At 48.6% G+C, this 21,951-nt stretch overlaps 5 non-coding genes across 5 annotated transcripts; all 5 read right to left on the reverse strand.

Annotated features, from left to right (window-relative positions):
* Positions 1 to 4,321: 4,321 nt before the first annotated feature.
* On the reverse strand, positions 4,322 to 4,403 carry Trnas-gcu (transfer RNA serine (anticodon GCU)). Its single transcript has one exon. It is a non-coding gene; the product is annotated as a tRNA-Ser (tRNA).
* An 841-nt stretch (positions 4,404 to 5,244) lies between these two features.
* Positions 5,245 to 5,326, reverse strand: Trnas-gcu (transfer RNA serine (anticodon GCU)). Its single transcript has one exon. It is a non-coding gene; the product is annotated as a tRNA-Ser (tRNA).
* A 12,598-nt stretch (positions 5,327 to 17,924) lies between these two features.
* On the reverse strand, positions 17,925 to 18,006 carry Trnas-gcu (transfer RNA serine (anticodon GCU)). Its single transcript has one exon. It is a non-coding gene; the product is annotated as a tRNA-Ser (tRNA).
* A 785-nt stretch (positions 18,007 to 18,791) lies between these two features.
* On the reverse strand, positions 18,792 to 18,873 carry Trnas-gcu (transfer RNA serine (anticodon GCU)). The gene has a single exon. It is a non-coding gene; the product is annotated as a tRNA-Ser (tRNA).
* Positions 18,874 to 19,457: 584 nt separating this feature from the next.
* Trnas-gcu (transfer RNA serine (anticodon GCU)) lies at positions 19,458 to 19,530 on the reverse strand. Its single transcript has one exon. It is a non-coding gene; the product is annotated as a tRNA-Ser (tRNA).
* Between the last annotated feature and the right edge of the window lie 2,421 nt (positions 19,531 to 21,951).

The raw sequence follows: 21,951 nt of genomic DNA on the forward strand, positions 1-21,951 counted from the left end.
TTCGTGCTACACTGTTTTTCAGAATTTGTTGAATAATCCTCACGAATCGTGGTGGGAATCCCATTACTTCCATGATACCAAGAAGATACTTATGATCGACCCTATCAAACGCCTTCTCGAAGTCTAATGACACTAAAGCACATTTTATTCGGCATACATTTGCGGTTGATATTATATCCCTATATTCGCATATATTCTGATAAATGTTTCTGTCTTTGCCTACACATGTTTGGTACGTGCCAGTTACAGAGTTAATAACCATTTTTATTCTTCTTGCTAATACGCGGGCCATAATTTTGTAATCACTGTTGAGTAATGTTACTGGGCGAAGGTTTTCAATCGCTTTGCTAAGTGAGTTTTTAGGAATTAGAACTATGATCCCTTCAGGAAATTCTTTGGGAGCGGCAACAGTGCCACTCATGATTTCGTTGTACATACATAGCAACTTGCTTTTCATTTGTGGCCAGAACACTTGGTAGAATTCCACGGGGATACCGTCAGGTCCTGGAGACTTATTTTTAGGACTCTGTGCTATTGCGTCTTTCAATTCGTCCTCTTCTATTTCGGCCATGAGATTTTCTACTTGATCTGTACTAATTCGTCCTGATACGTTTCTAACAAGATCACGCCGCGCCTCGTCGACGGTAGGTTTGGTGGACATCATATCTGAGATATATTTATGAACAGCGTTTTGAATTTCATGCTGTTTTGTGTGCCTGGTCCCATCAGGTAACGTAACTTCTGTCAGTATTTTTCTGTTTCCTCTCTTATTCTCACGCATTACATGGTACATAGCCGTTTCTTCCCCTTCTACAATGTTGTGTAGTCTCGCTCTGACTTTAAAACCTTCTGACTGTCGCCGCTTCAGCGCCAAAAGTTTTGCTTTGACTTTCTGAATCCGGCTAAAGTTCTCCATTAATCGTGTGTCCAAGGTGTACAGGTCTCTAAGGCAGCTAAAATAAAATTCAGTCGTCTTTTTAATCCAGAAACTTTTCTGTCGCGAGTAATCCATCAGCATTCTTCTTATTTTAGGCTTCGCACATTGTAACCACCAAGCTATGGCAGAACTGTATCGCGGGAATCGTTTCTCGCATTCTTGCCACACATTAGTAAATGCTACGCGACATTCCTCATCTTGGAGATGTGTAATGTTGAGTTTCCATATGCCCCTCGCTCGGTAAGTCTCTTGTTTTTCCAAATTTACTGTGGTGATGTACGCGGCATGGTCAGAAAACATAGTGGGCCAGACCTCAGACTGGAGTACATGGTTCTTAAGGTTGGACGACACGTAAATTCTGTCTAGCCTGCTTGCTGAGTGACTGTTAAAATATGTGAAACCGGCCTGTGCGCCATGGGTATGTTCCCAGGTATCGGTTAACTGCATTTGGTGGACTATTCTTTCCAGTTCTACGGACTTGTTGAAATTCGGTGTCTGGTCTTTCGGGCTAAGTACAGAATTAAAATCGCCGGCTAGGATTATATAATCTTGACGTGTACCGAAGAGATGAACGATTTCCCTTCTAAAAAAATCCGCTCTAGCACGCCTGTTATTGTTGCCTGACGGTGCATAAACGTTGATGATGCGGGCATTGTTAACAGTCACTGCAACCCCTTTGCTGTTTTCAAGTTTTGCTATTTGTGTGACACGGATGCCTTCTTTCGTGAGAATTGCGGTTCCCAGCTCTGCACCGTAACCGGGGTTTATTGTGGCGTTGTATCCACGTATCTTCTCTAATTTAATATCTGTTACTTCCTGTAACAGTAGTATATCAACGTCAGCAGCGTATAGAAAGTCTTGCAGATGTTGTAAATGCAGGGAGGAGCGTATCTTATTAATGTTCAACGTAGCGATTTTGTAGGCTTGCGCTGCGTTCATATTGTCCTATTCATTACCGAAGTCAGTATTCGTCATACGAAGTGCTGTCGGAGGAAAATCCTTTTTCACATGTATGTTCCGGCAATGATGTATTCATCGCCTTCAGTTGATCTCTTGGGGCAGAAGTCTGTTCCGTTCCTCCAGTTTCGTTCAATTCTTCATCTTGATGCATTTCATCCGATTCATCAGCCCAGGTTTTGTGTTGATTAGCTTTCGATGTCTCTTTTTCTGCATTTCTAGTATCAGGGAAAACCTTGTCTGCATCGAAATTTACTATCAGCTTCAACCTCTCGTTTGACGACTGCTCCGTTGACATGGGGCATGGTGTATTTGATTTGGCTTGCAAGGGGTCAGGTGCCTGCATACTCAGAACCGGATTACGATGTTGTTCTTCATGCAGTTTGTTGCTAATCTGCTTTGCTTTTTCTCGCAAAGGGGGTGCCAGTTGTTCAGCTCCCTTATGAGCTAGTCTCCTCTATTTATGTTTCCTTGGAGGACTGACTCTTGGGGAGGTTTCATCGTTTTCCATTACATCTTGGGTTTCTTGCGCTCGGTCTTGTTCTCTGGCAAGTGATGGGTTGATTTCCTTGTGGTTTTCTGGAGACTGCTCATTCTGAAGGACTATAACCGGTTCAGGAGTGTGTTCTATTTGAACAGAGATATTTGGTTCTTTTTCTTGACTCTTTGGCTGTGTTGTCCCCGTCGAGTCGCTAACTTCCATTATCACTTCATTGTCGCGAGCTGCATCATCCTGGGTAGCGTCCCGAGTAGCGTCAGGAGCGTCACGCGTATGGAGTTGTCCAGCGGCTGCCGCTGCGTAAGTTAAAGGCAACGTTGACATGGCCGGGGGTCTCACTGCTTCGCCCGCAGGTAGCTGGGCCACTCGGCGTTGTATACACTGCGAGCGGACATGGCCTGTGCCGCCGCAAGACGCGCAGGTTCTTGGCTGCCCATCATATATTACTATAGCCCGATAACCACAAACACTTATATACGAGGGTATGTGCTTGTGTAAATCCACTCGCAGTTGCCTGATACCATTCAAGACGGGGAACTTGTGAGCAGCAGACCACTTTTCTGCAAAATTGCTAATTATCCTCCCATAAGGAGCTATCACGGAATTGATCTGCTCAGCGGTGATTTCAAATGGTAGCTCAAAGATACGGACAGTTCTTAATCCAAAGCCAGCATGCGTAACACGAACTTCACTAACATTGCCAACGTGATGTTTGAACTTAAATGTTCCGCCACTAGATTCAACAATTTTGTCACACAATTCCGTGTTTTTAAGCTTGACATACACAATACTACTCACAATTGAAAGGTGAATACCTATAATATCCTCAAACGAAATTTTCACAACTTCTTCTAACCACGTCTCAATTTCGAACGAATTCGGTCTCTGCCCTTTCTGGTCAAAAACAAATTTCAATGTGTCTCTCCTATTAGGCTGATCCATCTCTCCTTCTAATATGAATCCATCAAGAGTCTCAAATAACGCAGTAACTACTGCAACAGGCGCTTGACTTACCGAGCGGAGCGCAGCAGACCGCAGCGCACAGCACACGCCGGAGGTCCGCACACCACGGCCGCCAAAAGCCGACTATTCCCACTCGGCCACCTCGTCTGCTGGAGCTACAGTTGTGTCTTTGGCGAGTGCTTGCGGAAAGAAGACATTTGTCGATTCGAAAACACATTCAAAACATGGTACTGGGCCGGTGTTAACGTGTAATGCCAAGCTGCAGTGCAGCCGACCAAGCTCCCACTGGCGAATCGTTTAGTGACAGCATCCGTCCATGTCGATATGCGATCGGGTAAAATCACCGGCCCACTTATCTACTGCAGGAATAAGCATTGTATCGACATGCAGTGTCGTCTAATGCAAATGAGAAAGGTGCTGTGCATTCTTTTGCACGACTTACTGCAACGAAACGTACAGCTCGATACGCTACACTGATATTGCTTGCAAGGTTTTGAAATGCCCCCTAGCCCAAGATTGTCCTGCTGTTTGCGATGGAGCTTGGTGTTTGGGCGGCCACTAGCGACGGATGTCTGCAAAGTCAAGTCTCTCCAGTAGGCCCTGCCAAATCGCTTCTGTAGATGGCGGCCTGACTTTAAACAACAACTACAGATGGATTATTAAAGGCACGATACGTTAAAATGACTGCGACAGATATGCACTTAAATATAAATAAGAACTCGTCGTTCGCAAATACCAACATACTCTTTGCTGGATCCGAAATTTGATTGGTTTATAGATCTCGAATTGATGTTTAATTCGAAGGGCATACGCTATGGAATGTTGTGTGCTTTCATCTGGTAGGCAGTTTTGTCTCTTATTTCATACACACGCTATCTGCCACGTACACGCGTCGATGTTACTACTGAGTGGCGTTTCGCACGGAGAAGGAGTGACCGCAAACGCGTGCTTTACGTAAAATTCTTCGACGAGGATGGGATTCGAACCCACGCGTGCAGAGCACATTGGACTAGCAGCCCAACGCCTTAACCACTCGGCCACCTCGTCTGCTGGAGCTACAGTTGTGTCTTTGGCGAGTGCTTGCGGAAAGAAGACATTTGTCGATTCGAAAAAACATTCAAAACATGGTACTGGGCCGGTGTTAACGTCAAATGCCAAGCTGCAGTGCAGCCTACCAAGCTCCCACTGGCGAATCGTTTAATGACAGCATCCGTCCATGTCGATATGCGATCGGGTAAAATCACCGGCCCACTTATCTACTGCAGGAATAAGCATTGTATCGACATGCAGTGTCGTCTAATGCAAATGAGAAAGATGCTGTGCATTCTTTTGCACGACTTACTGCAACGAAACGTACAGCTCGATAGGCTACACTGATATTGCTTGCAAGGTTTTGAAGTGCCCCCTAGCCCAAGATTGTCCTGCTGTTTGCGATGGAGCTTGGTGTTTGGGCGGCCACTAGCGACGGATGTCTGCAAAGTCAAGTCTCTCCAGTAGGCCCTGCCAAATCGCTTCTGTAGATGGCGGCCTGACTTAAAACAACAAAATGTCAAAAGGCGACAGTTGTGCTACAGATGGATTATTAAAGGCACGATACGTTAAAATGACTGCGACAGATATGCACTTAAATATAAATAAGAACTCGTCGTTCGCAAATACCAACATACTCTTTGCTGGAGCCGAAATTTGATTGGTTTATAGATCTCGAATTGATGTTTAATTCGAAGTGCATACGCTATGGAATGTTGTGCGCTTTCATCTGGTAGGCAGTTTTGTCTCTTATTTCATACACACGCTATCTGCCACGGACACGCGTCGATGTTACTAGTGAGTGGCGTTTCGCACGGAGAAGGAGTGACCGCAAACGCGTGCTTTACGTAAAATACTTCGACGAGGAAGGGATTCGAACCCACGCGTGCAGAGTACATTAGATTAGCAGTCCAACGCCTTAACCACTCGGCCACCTCTTTTTTTTTCTTTTTTTTTTTTTTTATTTACTGATTTAATACATTCTTAATGTGGCTTTACTTTATACCACAACACAAATAAATGTATCTAGCACCGAATTGTGCTCTGAGAAAAAGAAAACAATATCTCGGCACGTTCCTACACAGAGGTAATGTATATGGGGAAAACGAAAAAAAAGTGCTTCATACAGGATACAGAAGGGTGTGTCGCTACTCTCCTTACGCTTCATCATCTAGGTACGTCTTCACGTATATCATGTTGTTCCACCGAGAATCGAACTTAGTCATGTCAGCTCACTCAATGGGTATCTTCTCCTACCTGTTGATGATCCAGCTGCGTGGAGGGTCGCGTAGGGCACTCCCTAAGTAATTAGAAAAATACTGTCTGTATTTTGGGTTCCGTACGATCTTGCAATGACGTTCTTGTAGGTAGTTCCAAAAGTCTAATACATCTTTAGGTCCATCGTGAAATAAGTAGTGTACCGCATGCGCTCGGATCCACGTGACAGCGTTGGTCTTGGCGCGCGGGAAATACTGTTGATCCGGAAATAGTAGAAACCGAGGTGTAATGTGTTCCGGAGTCACTCGTAGAAAATACGACAAAATTTGTCGCACCAAGCGCCATACGTCTTCTGCCGCGCCACATGTGAGACGGTGTTCGTCCGTGTCTGGTATCCCGCAGTCTACCCAGAGAGGCGATTCCGCCATGTTTATCTTGTGGAGGCGTGATCGGGTGATCTGTTTACCATTGACTGTGATGTACCATGTGGATCGGACGGCTGTGTCCAGTGGAATTGCGTGAATCGTCTTCCGCACCACCTTCCAATTAACCTGAGGGCTTTTCGTCTCCACGATGTTTGGTGGGCGCCTCTGCTGTAGGACATGATATATATCCCGCGCCGACGCCTGTTTCGTCGGTGGTACTGCGATACGGAAATAGCTGTGTTCAATGTAAAAGTTCCAGAAGTAGTAGAAGGGTGGGGGTATGTCTTGCGTCGTCAGTGGGGGCATAATGGACGGCGGAGCGAAGGACTCCAACAGCAAACCTGTCGAACTTTCCGGGTGGTGGCGCCACAGCTTGATGTGTGAGCTGACATACAGGGACACAGCTCTGTCGTGGACATGGACTAGGCCAAGACCTCCCCTTTCTGGGGGAAGGGTCAGTGACTCATAACTGACTTTGAAGAGCATGCCTGTACTGACGTAGGCTCCGAATGCCGCTAATAGACGTCGAGCCATCAGTAACGGTATTGGGAGAACACGCGCTATGTGTGGAAGGCGCGATGCGAGGTAAACATTAACGAAGTGTGTCCTTTGGAGAATGTCGAGTGTCCGCAGACGAAGGTTGAAGATCTGGACCCGAATTTGTTGTAATAAGCGGCGGTAGTTAAGAGCCGCGGTGCGCCGTATGTCGTCGGGAAACTCTATCCCGAGACATTTGATAGTGCCACGAAGCTGTAGGGGTTCGACACACGCTGGGGTCAACCCGTCTCCTATGGCCATGGCGACCGATTTGGCGACGTTGAGACAGCTGCCGGAAGCCACACCGTACGTGGTAATCCATTCTAGTGCTCTGTTGACATCATCGCGATTGCGGAACACGAGAACCAGGTCGTCTGCATATGCTGTACAGCGAAATGTGACGTCACGTAGGGTAAGACCGGTGAGGCGTTGACGGAGACCACAGAGGAGCGGTTCCAGTGCCAGAGCATATAGTATCGTCGACAAGGGGCAGCCTTGACGGACGGAGCGGAAAATCGGGAGGGACTGCGAGAGACGCCCGTTAACGAGCACTTTGGAAGTCGCTCCTCGGAGTAGGCGCATCACGACGGCTGTGAATTGCTGTGGGTACTGCATGTGCTGGAGAACGGACGTTAGGTATGCGTGATCCACTCGATCAAACGCTTGGCTAAAATCTAGTGATGCCAGCGCTCCCGGGACGCGGCGTGCCCTGGCTAGGGCTATTAAGTCACGGTATCGACACAGTGCTGTGTGGGTGTTGTTGATACCCCCTAGGGAAGTCTGATCTGGCGAGATGACGTAAGGTAGGGTCGGTCGTAGACGGTTTGCTAATAGTCTGGTGAATAACTTCATGTCCCAGTTGACGAGTGTTAGCGGGCGGTAATCTTGTATTCGAGCCCCACCTTTAGGCTTGTGAACCGGTATAATTATTCCTTCTACGAAGGTCGCAGGGAGCGGCACCGCGGGGGACATAAGCTCCCGACAGATGTCTGTTAACTTGGGAGCCAGTAAATACTGAAAAGTTCTATAAAACTCCACAGGGAGCCCGTCGGGGCCAGGAGACTTATTCGCCGCTCCTTTACCGATGGCGTCGATAACTTCGTCTTCCGTAATGTCGTTCAATAATTCAGTTTGTAAATCCTGTGGGACAATGCCGTAAACCAGTTGTGAGACTGCTGTCACCGTCATCGGGTCGGAACATTGAGCAGAATAAAGTCGTGCGTAATGGTCGAAGAAGGCTGCAGCAATATCGCGTTGTGTGGTGTGATGAAGGCCGTCCTCAGTGGTGATGGCATGTATCAGCGCCCGTCTTCGCAGTGTACGTTCTCGGATGACGTGGTACATGGTGGGTCGTTCCGTTGCGAGTCTGTCTTGTGTCCGCGCTCGGACGATCGTCCCTTCGAGGTGTCGGCGCATATGGGCTACGATCTGTGCTTTCGCACGCTGAACTGTCAGCTGTCGTTCCGGTGTGGGTGGCAAGGAGGCGCATTCGCGAAGGACGGTGAAGTAAAAATCAAGGGTCTGCCGCCTCCAAGCAGCAGTCTCACGACCATACCTAATAAAGGTTCGCCGTAGGGCCGGCTTGGCGCAGGTTAACCACCAACTAATCGACGTAGGATACGTTGGGAGGCGGCGGACGCACAAACTCCACGTGTCTTCGATGGCGCGTCGACAATCCGGAGAAGCGAGATGAGCAAGGTTTAATTTCCAGGGATGTCGGCTGCGCCACACCCGTTGGCGACGAAGGGTGACGGCACATATATAGGCCTCGTGATCAGAGAAGGCTACTGGCCACACCTCCGCGTCACTCACCGTTGCCGCGAGAGAACGGGAGACGTAAATCCTATCGATGCGACTAGACGAGTGACTCGTGAAATGGGTGTATCCCGGTCTATTTCCTCGGACATGTTCCCATGTATCTACTAGCTGGAGATCGCCGATGAGTGTCCGAAGTTCGGGGCACGGTGAATGGCGTGGCAGCTGATCTTTAGGTGCTTGGGTGCAATTGAAATCGCCCCCTAATATCAAGTCATCGTGCCTGCCCTGAAAAAGCGGTGCTATTCCTTCTGCGAAGAAGAGCGATCGGTCACGACGGCGATTCGTTCCGGAAGGGGCGTACACATTGATAAACCGGACGCCTTGCACCGTTACGACCATTCCTCTAGCGTCGGGGAGATATCGGACTTCGTCCGCCTCGAGGCCCTCTCCGAGGAGAATGGCGACTCCACTGTTAGTTGGCGAGGCGTGGGACACATGAGCCGTATAACCATACATACCCGGGAAATCTTCGACGAAGACTTCTTGGAGAAGGACAATGTCAACGTCTGCTGCATTGAGCATGTCTTGGAGCAGCGACAACTTCGTACGTGTCCGAATGGTGTTAATGTTGATGGTCGTTAAGCGATAGGTTTGTAGATCGTCTCCTGCGGTGGGGGTTGCCGTCAGTGTCGCCGTAAAAGGTGGGGCCTGTGATCTGCTGGCCGCGTCCGCGCCGTCATCTGTTGCTACTCGGGAGGGGCCGAGGTGTGGGAGGAGAGACTCCTCTCCTCATCCACCACAGCGGCCGTAGAATCGACTTCAATGTCATCCGCCCAAGGTCCGCAAGTTAACGGTGGCTGCGGCAGAACACTTGTGGGCTGAGTGACTAAGGGTCAATCCGCAGTTGTTTCCGGTTGTGTACCAACGGCGGGCGCTGTGCTGGCCATCCGTTTGTCCGAGGGAGCGGAAACGGATTTGTCAAAATCAGACAAAGTGACAGGTGAGGGCGATCTCGTGTCATCCATTCTCCTCGTCGTTTCGTCGGCCGTCCGGTCGTCAACTGGAGAAGACGTCCGCTGGAGGCAATCGTCTGAGGGTGTGCGACGTCGCTTTTTATGTTTTCTCGGTGACCTTTGTTTGCGGACGTGGGTTTCTGAGTCCGAAAGAGTTTGTGGTTCCCGTATAGCATCCCCCTCAGGGAGAAAGGCAGAGGTCGGTACAACCCTAGCGTCGAGTTCCATTCTCTCGTCCGAATCTTCTTGTGGAGTCGATGGGCGGCGTTCTTCAACCCCTGCAGACACCGTAATGGTGTTGGTCAATCCAGGACCGGCGACAGGTGCGCATTCTAACGCTTCCTGTCTTCCGGGGGGGTTGTCGTCTGTCATGACGGTCGATCGTGTTACCTCTGCGTAATTGAGGGGGAGGGCCGTGAGCGTAGGAGGTGGTGTCGTGTTATGCAATGGAAGTTGTTTAATCCGACGTTGAATACACGCCGAGCGGACATGACCCTCCTGGCCGCAACCAGAACAAGTACGAGGTTGGCCGTCGTACATTATTATTGCTCGACAGCCACCTATGACTAAGTAGGACGGCACATGTTTTTTTAATTCAATTTTCACTTGTCGGACGCCGTTGAGGACTTGGTACGTCTCGAAGGTGTTCCATTTTTCGGCCAAGTGGCTAATTACCGTCCCATAAGGGCGGAAAGCTGGGGTAACGACGTCCGGTGGTACTTCGAAAGGGAGTTCGAAGACTCTTAGTGTGCGTAATCCTAGTCCAGCATGGTCAACAGTAACCTCTCCGATGTGACCATCGGAGTGTTTGAACTTGAGAGTGTTTGCGCATCTGTTCACAACTGCGTGACATAACTCGTCATCGACCATCTTGACGTAAACGACGCTGCTTGTGATGGATAGGTGGATACCGATGATGTGCTGTGTTGGTATTTGAACTTCGTCACTGATAAATCGTTCGACTTCAAAGGCTCGTGGTCGTGCGTAGTCGGGCTGGAAGCTGATCTTGATGGTAGCTTTTCTGTACGAATGAGCCATGGCGACTCAGTGTTAACGGACGCGAGTATTAGCTGCGGCGAGGAAGTAAACAAACTACGCGCGCTCGCGACTCTGCCGACGGGACCGCGACACTGCGGACGGGACGTAAACAAGACGTCCTCGCCGCTCACCGGCCGAAAGCAGACTGCCACCTCGTCTGCTGGAGCTACAGTTGTGTCTTTGGCGAGTGCTTGCGGAAAGAAGACATTTGTCGATTCGAAAACACATTCAAAAAATGGTACTGGGCCGGTGTTAACGTCTAATGCCAAGCTGCAGTGCAGCCGACCAAGCTCCCACTGGCGAATCGTTTAATGACAGCATCCGTCCATGTCGATATGCGATCGGGTAAAATCACCGGCCCACTTACATACTGCAGGAATAAGCATTGTATCGACATGCAGTGTCGTCTAATGCAAATGAGAAAGGTGCTGTGCATTCTTTTGCACGACTTACTGCAACGAAACGTACAGCTCGATACGCTACACTGATATTGCTTGCAAGGTTTTGACGTGCCCCCTAGCCCAGGATTGTCCTGCTGTTTGCGATGGAGCTTGGTGTTTGGGCGGCCACTAGCGACGGATGTCTGCAAAGTCAAGTCTCTCCAGTAGGCCCTGCGAAATCGCTTCTGTAGATGGCGGCCTGACTTTAACCGACAGTTGTGCTACAGATGGATTATTAAAGGCTCGATACGTTAAAATGACTGCGACAGATATGCACTTAATTATAAATAAGAACTCGTCGTTCCCAAATACCAACATACTCTTTGCTGGAACCGAAATTTGATTGGTTTATAGATATCGAATTGATGTTTAATTCGAAGGGCATACGCTATGGAATGTTGTGCGCTTTTATCTGGTAGACAGTTTTGTCTCTTATTTCATACACACGCTATCTGCCACGTACACGCGTCGATGTTACTACTGAGTGGCGTTTCGCACGGAGAAGGAGTGACCGCAAACGCGTGCTTTACGTAAAATACTTCGACGAGGATGGGATTCGAACCCACGCGTGCAGAGCACATTGGATTAGCAGCCCAACGCCTTAACCACTTTTTTTTTCAGTCGAATGCTCTACGACTTTTTTTTGTTTTTTTTTTTTTACTAAGTTCGGCGAGTGATAGAGCAGCAATTAAAAAACGGATGTCCCTCCCCGGCGGGGAATCGAACCCCGGTCTCCCGCGTGACAGGCAGGGATTCTAACCACTATACTACCCTTTTTTTTATGTTTTCCAGTTACTTTTGACGCCTTAACCACGTTTCTTTTGCTTTTTTATTTTTGTTTGTTTTTTTTGTTTTTTTTTTTGTTTGATGAAAAACGAATCCCTTAATCTTCTATGAAAATAAATTGGAATGGTGAAAATGACAACGAAAAGACTTCGCCCTTGGGCATAGTAGAAGTGATGCTCGAAGAATAAACGTAACATAAAGACAGCTTCTTATCTCACTCAATGAAAGGTCCTGTTGCCAGTGCCCAGCGAGTCAGTGATGGCCGCAGTGTGAGGGGGAGTCCGGACGCGACACAGAAGCAGTGGGGCCGCGGCACTACTGGTGTCCCGCGGCCCGGCCTCACCCCGTCACACTCAGTTGACCTATCCGATACCCATGCGATGAAACGCTATTTTAAGCATATTGCCGAAGAGTTTCCCATGATTCGGGTACGTGCAGGTTTTGGCGAATTCGATAGCCATAAACATCTTGAATTCCAAATAAGTGTCACCGCCAAAATTATTAAAGATGTAGCTGGAATAGGTACCCAGCAACCACAAAACTGCATTGTTCTTCGTCTGCGGATAAAAATGCACATCGGGACGAAACATTGGCGGTTGTAGTCCTGGTAATAAGAGCTATTTTTTCTCGAAGCCAAACCCAGTTCTGGAGACGTTCCCCGCAGGTGTAACGGTGGATAACTGTATCCGTCAGTTGGCAGCGACGACAGAGAGGGGTGTCACTGAGCCCGATTTTATGTAACCTCTCGTTCGTGCTAACCACATCATTGATGGCTTTGTACCAGGCAGTGCGAGCATCGGAACTGAGGACACGGGAACTGACATTGCGCCATACGATATCCCAGTTCATGCCACCGAGCTTCGTTGCCAATGGATTCTTTCCTTCGTGTTGTCTCCAGTCCGCTATTATGGCTTGTGCAGTTAAATGTTGAGAGTTTATGACCTCTTTACTGATGTAGCTCCGTGAAAGGTAATAATCTCTGATATGTTTTAGCCGATAACTGATGGGCTGAATATTCAGCGGTGGGTCAAGACTTTGCGGCCTGACGGCAGTGAATAATTGCGCTGTAATGCCGGAAGGATCATTGTTAATTATAGCGGCCGTCCTTGTAACATAGAGAGCCATCGCTTTCACCTTGATATCTACTAATCCCATCCCTCCATTCTGGGGGTGGAGTGTCGCAGTTTTGGCAGACACGCGAAAAATTTCCCCTCTCCAAATAAAATTGGTTACCTTCGACATAATTTGCTTAACAATGACTGCAGGCAGTGGCAGGAGCTGCGCCATGTAGAAGGCTTTGGATAAAATACAGGAGTTGACTAGATGAATCCGATCAAATTGATTGAGGCTTCTGTGGGAATTGTCAATGAGAGCACCGTGAAGTTTACGCACAGTTTCCCTCCAGTTTGCCGCCGCCATCTTTAAAGAGGACGCCGTCAATATGATGCCGAGAGCCTTGTGGACGCTGACTTCCTGAGCGTAGCCAACTCGCAAATGCTGGAGGCCACAGAGGTTAATAAATTTACTTTTCTTGTCATTCAATTTAGCCCCCGACGCCAAACAGTATTGCTGGAGGTGAGCCGCTAAAGTGGTGACATCATTCTCATTGCGGACAACAACACCCACGTCGTCGGCATAGGCGCCTACGACAGTTTTTTCTCCTGAAAGTGTTAGCCCTGTGAGTTTCGCCTGCAGTTGGAGTAACAGAGGTTCGAGTGAAAGAACAAAAAGTAACATGGACAAAGGGCTGCCTTGTGGAATCCCTCTGTTGATTTGAATCGGTTAGGTTAGTTGCGAGTTGACAGAAAGTCTTGCGTTGATCCCCAGTGCCATGTTTTTGATCATGTCAATCGCGTTCTGCAAGAAACCGAATCTTTTCACGGTTTCAAGGAGGTACTCGTGAGTGACGAGGTCAAAGGCTTTAAAAAAGTCCAGAAAGATCAACCCACACTTCACGTTAGTGGCGTTCGTTAAAGCAATGATATCCCGGTAGAAAGCTGCCGTTTGCAATACATTTCTCCCGAAGGCACATGTCTGCTGACGTCCAATGAATTTTGCAGTGAGGGGCATCATTCGCGTGTTGATTGCACGGGCGACTATTTTATAATCGGAGTTTAACAATGAAATGGGGCGGAAGTTGGCGATATTTTTGGTACCTCTGCTTTTAGGGAGAAGCACAATTGTGCATTCCTTAAAGGCAAGTGGTACAGGCTGCCCTTGAAAAACTTCGTTCAATAATTGGGTGATTTTGTCCCCGATGATGTGCCAATACCTCCTGTCAAATTCAATGGGTAATCCGTCAGGACCAGGGGACTTCCTGATCGGCGAGTGGCAGACAATCTCCAAAACATCTTTATTACTAAATTCCAAAGAAATGGTGTCATTGTCTTCTCTAGTTATAGTAGAGGAAATGGCACTAAACAGTTCGTCATAGCAGTCTTCATGAGTAGCCGCTGACGTGTAGGTGTCAACAAAATAGTCGTGTAGTGCCTTTATAATCTCTCGCTGGGTGTCGACAGTCGTGCCATCACCGAGTTTCAGGGCCTCAATAAAAGTCCTCCTTCTGTTCTTAGCATGTTTGACAAGGTGGTATAGAGCGACTGTTTCATCGTCCCTGACCGACTTCACTTTAGATTTGCTCTTAAGACCTTTCAGTTGCATCCTCTTAAGATTGATTAATTTCGCCTTTATTTTTCGAATGTCGTCTATTCTGGTGTTCGCGGCGTCGGCTCTATCACAGAGGTCGCGTAGGATAGTGTAGTAGAACTCCATCGTCTTCTTTATCGCGGCTGCTCTGTCAATACCGAAGAATATAACAGCTTTTCGCAGTTTGGGTTTTGCATGCTGAGTCCACCACGCTATGGTGTTACGAAAGTTTGTGGTAGCGCGCAAGCACTGCTCCCAAGCGCGTCGCACCGCCGCCTCTAGGTCAGCATCCGTTAATAAGGAGACGTTCAAGTTCCATTGATTTTTATACCAACGCGTTGGTTGTGGGACCAAATTCAGGCACGCAACGACACCACTGTGATCAGAGAAGCTGGAGGGTATCGTTTCAATTTGTAACAAGACATTCTCCAAAACGTCGGAAACATAAATCCTGTCAATTCTGCTGCAGGAATTCGCGACAATATGTGTGAATCGTACCAAGGTCGGGTACCTAATTTCCCACGCGTCTTTCAGTTTGAGGTCGGTCACGAGACGCTTTAATTCAGGCGAATAATTAAAATTCGGGGACTGATCTTTCTGGGATAAAACACAATTAAAATCACCTCCAATGATAACACGTTCGGGATTTTTCCGTAACAAATAGATGATTTGTTCCTTAAAAAAGTTTGCTCGTTCCACTCTATAGGTACTGCCAGAAGGCGCGTACAAGTTAATGATGGTGACGCCAAAAACGGTGACACCCACACCTCTAACGGAATCTAACTTGTCAACCTGAGTGGCGGGAATGCCTTCTCGAAGTAAGATGGCAGTCCCCACGTTCGAATCGGGGTAAAAATTTGTAATAGCAACAAAACCAGGAAGAGTTAAGTGTGGCATGGCCACCTCCTGCAAAAGAGCGATATCTGTTCCCGACTCATAGAGATATTGTTTTAAGGCACTCAGTTTCACCTCCGACCGGATTTTATTAATATTTAATGTCGTGATCGTATATGCCTGCGACATAATGACAGTACGTTGGAGAGGCGGAAGGAGCAAATATCTTTAAAGGGCAACATCTTCATGCCATTCCATATTTGTGGCCGGGAAATTCGTGTCTGTGACGTCACTGAGTTGTATTCTTGCGTCTTTGTTCTTACTCTTTTTACGCACAGCATTTACATTAGGTTGCACTCGGATCCTGGGGCGGACACTGTGGAGCACCTCCGCAGCTGGCGGCGTGGAAGGGTCGTGGGTGATGTCAAGCTGCTCTCCCGGCACATCCCGCGAAGGGATCGCACGCGGCGACACCGCCGGCGAGCGAGCAGCTGAACTATCACCCGCACTATCAGCCTGTTTGGCAACATTCTCTGCCCGCAACTGTTTGTTGTCACCGACAGACCCGGACAGCTGTGTTTGTATTATTTCCTGGAGTTGTTGACATTCCCCTTGTTGTGAGTCCTGAACCGAAGCGGCTGCCACGTGATGTGTACCGTCGGCGCTCAGAGATGTTTGTATACCACCATCACAGGCCTCTGTGTGTTTACTTCCTGCAGGAATGTGAGCCACACGTACAGGTTGGTCGGCCTGAGTTGGCTGTCGCGGAAGTTCTAAGGCACTAGCCAGCGGTAACTGCTTAACTTCCACGGAAGTATCGGCACATGAAATTGTGGGAGGAGAAACGTCCACAATAGCCTCACCGATTGGAGCTTTCGCTTCCGAGCCGGATTCCTGATCGTCCTTTTTCGCGGTCTCATGCGCACTAGAGGTGTCGTTATCAGAGCCACTGCTGTCACAAGTCCTGCGCCTCTTATTGGTCGCGGCATCGAGTTTTGCAGGGGGGCAACGCACCTTTTTCTCTCCGAACCAGAACCGGAAACTCCTCAGAGCGAATTTCCTGTTGCTGTTCCGAAGGCATTTCAGAACTAGGGAGCCCAATCTCTGTCATCGGCTTGGCTGCCACTACATCCACAAAAGTAAGCCTTTTACACTGCTGGAGGGAATTCTTTAACACAAACATGCGCCTGGGGCAGTCTTGACGCAAGTGACCACTCTCATTACAGATATGACAGGTCGGTGTTTGGCCAATGTAAGTAACGTGAGCCTTATAGTCACAAACAAGTATATGGGATGGAATATTTTGCTTGACATGCATTTCTACAGATCGAACGCCACTGTAACATTGCAACCTATGTTGACTTGACCACCGTTCATGTCGAATCTGTTTAACGTCACCGAATTTAGATAACAATTTTCTACTTCAGGGGGTAAGTTAAAAATACGCACGTTCGTGTAGTCTACATCGGCATTGGAAATGAGCACTGTACTTACAGAGTCGTCCCGGTGTCGGAAAATAGCACTTCCTCCGTGCTTCGTCATGATCTTCTCCAGTAATACAGGATTCAGTAATTTAACAAAGAAACAATACTGCTCGGTATCATAATAGGCGGTGTGCACTTGGTCAGATGTAATCAGAATAACATCAACGATCCAATCATGTATCTCCAGTGAACTCGGTTGCACAGATCGGGTGGACTTGTCGAAATCAAAACGGAGTGTACACTTTCGCGGAAATAACCTGGACATTGCAGCAGATAGCGAGCGGTAAACCCGCAACAATAAGACCGCAACAAAAATACAAATGGAAAACGATATAAACTGCAGAATAACACAACACTTGCAAACAGAAATATGAGTGTAAACACGCCTTGTGAACACGCGGCGGAGCGGAGCACTGATACGTCCGACCGGCACGATGTCGCAAGCGCGACTCGCCACTTGGCCACCTCGTCTGCTGGAGCTACAGTTGTGTCTTTGGCAAGTGCTTGCGGAAAGAAGACATTTGTCGATTCGAAAACACATTCAAAACATGGTACTGGGCCGGTGTTAACGTCTAATGCCAAGCTGCAGTGCGGCCGACCAAGCTCCCACTGGCGAATCGTTTAATGACAGCATCCGTCCATGTCGATATGCGATCGGGTAAAATCACCGGCCCACTTATCTACTGCAGGAATAAGCATTGTATCGACATGCAGTGTCGTCTAATGCAAATGAGAAAGGTGCTGTGCATTCTTTTGCACGACTTACTGCAACGAAACGTACAGCTCGATACGCTACACTGATATTGCTTGCAAGATTTTCACCAGCCCACTTATCTACTGCAGGAATAAGCATTGTATCGACATGCAGTGTCGTCTAATGCAAATGAGAAAGGTGCTGTGCATTCTTTTCCACGACTTACTGCAACGAAACGTACAGCTCGATACGCTACACTGATATTGCTTGCAAGGTTTTGACGTGCCCCCTAGCCCAAGATTGTCCTGCTGTTTGCGATGGAGCTTGGTGTTTGGGCGGCCACTAGCGACGGATGGATTATTAAAGGCACGATACGTTAAAATGACTGCGACAGATATGCACTTAAATATAAATAAGAACTCGTCGTTCGCAAATACCAACATACTCTTTGCTGGAGCCGAAATTTGATTGGTTTATAGATCTCGAATTGATGTTTAATTCGAATGGCATACGCTATGGAATGTTGTGCGCTATCATCTGGTAGGCAGTCTTGTCTCTTATTTCATACACACGCTATCTGCCACGTACACGCGTCGATGTTACTACTGAGTGGCGTTTCGCACGGAGAAGGAGTGACCGCAAACGCGTGCTTTACGTAAAATTCTTCGACGAGGATGGGATTCGAACCCACGCGTGCAGAGCACATTGAATTAGCAGTCCAACGCCTTAACCACTCGGCCACCTCGTCTGCTGGAGCTGCTGTTGTGTCTTTGGCGAGTGCTTGCGGAAAGAAGACATTTGTCGATTCGAAAACACATTCAAAACATGGTACTGGGCCGGTGTTAACGTCTAATTCCAAGCTGCAGTGCGGCCGACCAAGCTCCCACTGGCGAATCGTTTAATGACAGCATCCGTCCATGTCGATATGCGATCGGGTAAAATCACCGGCCCACTTATCTACTGCAGGAATAAGCATTGTATCGACATGCGGTGTCGTCTAATGCAAATGAGAAAGGTGCTGTGCATTCTGTTGCACGACTTACTGCAACGAAACGTACAGCTCGATACGCTACACTGATATTGCTTGCAAGGTTTTGGCGTGCCCCCTAGCCCAAGATTGTCCTGCTGTTTGCGATGGAGCTTGGTGTTTGAACGGGCACTAGCGACGGATGTCTGCAAAGTCAAGTCTCTCCAGTAGGCCCTGCCAAATCGCTTCTGTAGATGGCGGCCTGACTTTAAACAACAAACTGTCGGATTATTAAATGCACGATACGTTAAAATGACTGCGACAGATATGCACTTACCAACATACTCTTTGCTGGAGCCGAAAATTGATTGGTTTATAGATCTCGAATTGATGTTTAATTCGAAGGGCATACGCTATGGAATGTTGTGCGCTTTCATCTGGTAGGCAGTTTTGTCTCTTATTTCATACACACGCTATCTGCCACGTACACGGGTCGATGTTACTACTGAGTGGCGTTTCGCACGGAGAAGGAGTGACTGCAAACGCGTGCTTTACGTAAAATTCTTCGACGAAGATGGGATTCGAACCCACGCGTGCAGAGCACATTGGATGAGCAGTCCAACGCCTTAACCACTCGGCCACCTCGTCTGCTGGAGCTACAGTTGTGTCTTTGGCGAGTGCTTGCGGAAAGAAGACATTTGTGGATTCGAAAACACATTCAAAACATGGTACTGGGCCGGTGTTAGCGTCTCATGCCAAGCTGCAGTGCAGCCGACCAAGCTCCCACTGGCGAATCGTTTAATGACAGCATCCGTCCATGTCGATATGCGATCGGGTAAAATCACCGGCCCACTTATCTACTGCAGGAATAAGCAATGCATCGACATGCAGTGTCGTCTAATGCAAATGAGACAGATGGATTATTAAAGGCACGATACGTTAAAATGACTGCGACAGATATGCACTTAAATATAAATAAGAACTCGTCGTTCGCAAATACCAACATACTCTTTGCTGGAGCCGAAAATTGATTGGTTTATAGATCTCGAATTGATGTTTAATTCGAAGGGCATACGCTATGGAATGTTGTGCGCTTTCATCTGGTAGGCAGTTTTGTCTCTTATTTCATACACACGCTATCTGCCACGTACACGCGTCGATGTTACTACTGAGTGGCGTTTCGCACGGGGAAGGAGTGACCGCAAACGCGTGCTTTACGTAAAATTCTTCGACGAGGATGGGATTCGAACCCACGCGTGCAGAGCACATTGGATTAGCAGTCCAACGCCTTAACCACTCGGCCACTTTTTTTTTTTTTCGTTTTTTTTTTTTATTTTAGTGGTCCGGTGGGGGCCCGGGGGGCAAAGTGGGCAGGGGTCGAAACCTGAGGCCTGGCCACAGTGTCCCCCGCACCACCACCGAGCCTGTGGTGCTTAGGGAAGTGGGAGAAACAGGAATCAACAGTAGTGGAAGGCGTTGTTATTTATTTATTTGCATGTGTTTTTGTAATATTCACTAATAGCATGAAATTATGGGAACACATATGCGAAAGATAAAGAAATATAAATTCTATGTAAAGAAAAAGAAAGGAAAAAGGAAAAGCAAAAAGAAATAAAATCCGCGCAATCTGCGCCGCGCTCTCCCATCCGCGGAGGTCAGAAGTAGAATAGATCGTAGGCGGTTGAAACTCAGACACCGCCGGGGGAGGAGGGGAGGGTGCCCTCTGTGCCAGGCACCCCGCAACTCAGTGGAGGTCTAACAAGGACCGCTCGAAGATAATTAGCAAATAATGTTCGGTAACGTGACGTGTTTTCGAGAGCTGCTTGGGCTGTTCGTAAATAGGTCCAGAAGTCGAGGCGGGATTTAGGTCCCTCATTAAAGAGATAAGCGACCGCCCACCCTTTGACCCACGTAATAGCATGACATTTGGCGGCGGGAAAATGTCGGTCCTCCGGGTATAGAAACATTCGAGGCTCGACTGTGTCTGGTGGCACCCGGAGATAGCAGGCAATGATTTGCTGCACGAAGCGCCATACATCTTGCGATGAGGCGCATGTCAGACGGTGTTCATCAGTGTCCAGTTGCTGGCAAAGGAGACAAAGAGGGGATTCTGACGAGCCAATGTTGTGCAGGCGCTGCTTCGTGGCAAATTTCCTGTTGACTATGTGATACCACAGCGCCCGGACGTTCGTAGGGAGGAAGGGCTGGTGGACGGTAGTCAATACTATGGGCCACTGGATGGAGGGGTGTTTGGTCTCCATCACATTCCGGGGAACACAGCGCAGCAACAGGCTGTAAAAATCCTTAGTCCTAGGTGGGCGTGTATCTGGGAGACTGGTATGTATATAACTGTAGTCGACGAAAAAGGTCGAAAGATGGGACAAATGAGGCACGATATGGCCGACAGACACTGGTGGTGAGGTGGAAGCTGGTAGGAGGACCTCAAGCAAGCTGCGTGTTAGAGATGTACCCTGGCCCATCCACTGTTTTCTCATGGTACTCATGTACAAGGCTGCAGATCGCATACGGACATTGACGAGCCCGACGCCACCATACCGTGTGGGCAGGGTAAGTGTCTCATAACGGGCTTTAAACATTGAACCAGCCTTGAGGTAATAGCCAAAAGCCACCTGAAGGTTGCGCCCAATTGTAGTTGGCAGAGGGAGAACTTGCGCGATGTGAACCAATTTTGATGCCACATAAAGATTAATAAACGCAACCCTTTGAAGTGTGTCCTGGCGGCGCAAGAGGTTCTGGCGGACGTCGTTGCGGATGACGTGTAACAGACGACGGAAATTCGTTGCCGCCGTGCGTGTGACCGTGGGGGTAAAGGTAATGCCCAGGTACCGGAAAGTCCGCACAAGCGGCAGTGGTGCCACTTCACTCTCCTGGAGGCCTCGTCCAATGTGCATTGCAGAAGATTTGGCGACATTCATGGCACTGCCAGCGGCAGCCCCATAACGGGTAATCAAATCGAGGACATCCCGAATCTCAGAGCCGGAGCGAATGAGGAGGAGGAGGTCATCAGCATATGCCCGACAGCGAAAAGTGTGTTGGCGTAGGGTGAGGCCAGAAAGCTTGGTCGTCAAGCCCCCAATAAGGGGCTCAAGGGCAATAGCATACAGGAGGGTAGAGAGGGGGCACCCCTGCCGTATCGAACGGCAGATAGGTACCGGCCCTGCTATACGTCCATTGACTTGGACACGTGAAACGGCACTGTCGTAAAGACGCCGGATGACGTCGAGAAACGGAGGGGGGATGCCCATTCGGGCTGCCACCGAAAACAGGAAACGATGACGCACTTTGTCGAAGGCGCTGTCGAAGTCTATACGACCGCTGCCCGGAGCCTGCAGGCCGCCGCTATCGCAATTAAGTCGCGGCATTCCCCCGTGGCAGTCTGTATGTTAATCTGTCCGCCAGGCGTCGTTTGTTCTGGCGAGAGGATATGAGGGAGTGTAGTTCGGAGCCGCATTGCCAGTAAGCGCGCGAAAATCTTGTAATCGGCATTGAGGAGGGTGAGCGGTCTGTAACTCGTGACCATCGAACCACGGGCTGGTTTGTGGACTGGTATAATGATGCCCTCAGCAAAGGCGGGTGGGATTGCTTGGTCAGATGTTATCAGTTCTTGATACATAGTCGTCCACCGTGGGGCCATGAGGTCCCGAAAGGTACGGTAAAACTCAATCGGTAAGCCGTCAATGCCGGGCGATCTGTTGACTGCACCTT

The sequence above is a fragment of the Schistocerca serialis genome, chromosome 2 (assembly GCF_023864345.2).
Source record: "Schistocerca serialis cubense isolate TAMUIC-IGC-003099 chromosome 2, iqSchSeri2.2, whole genome shotgun sequence".
Taxonomy (NCBI): Eukaryota; Metazoa; Arthropoda; class Insecta; order Orthoptera; family Acrididae; genus Schistocerca; species Schistocerca serialis.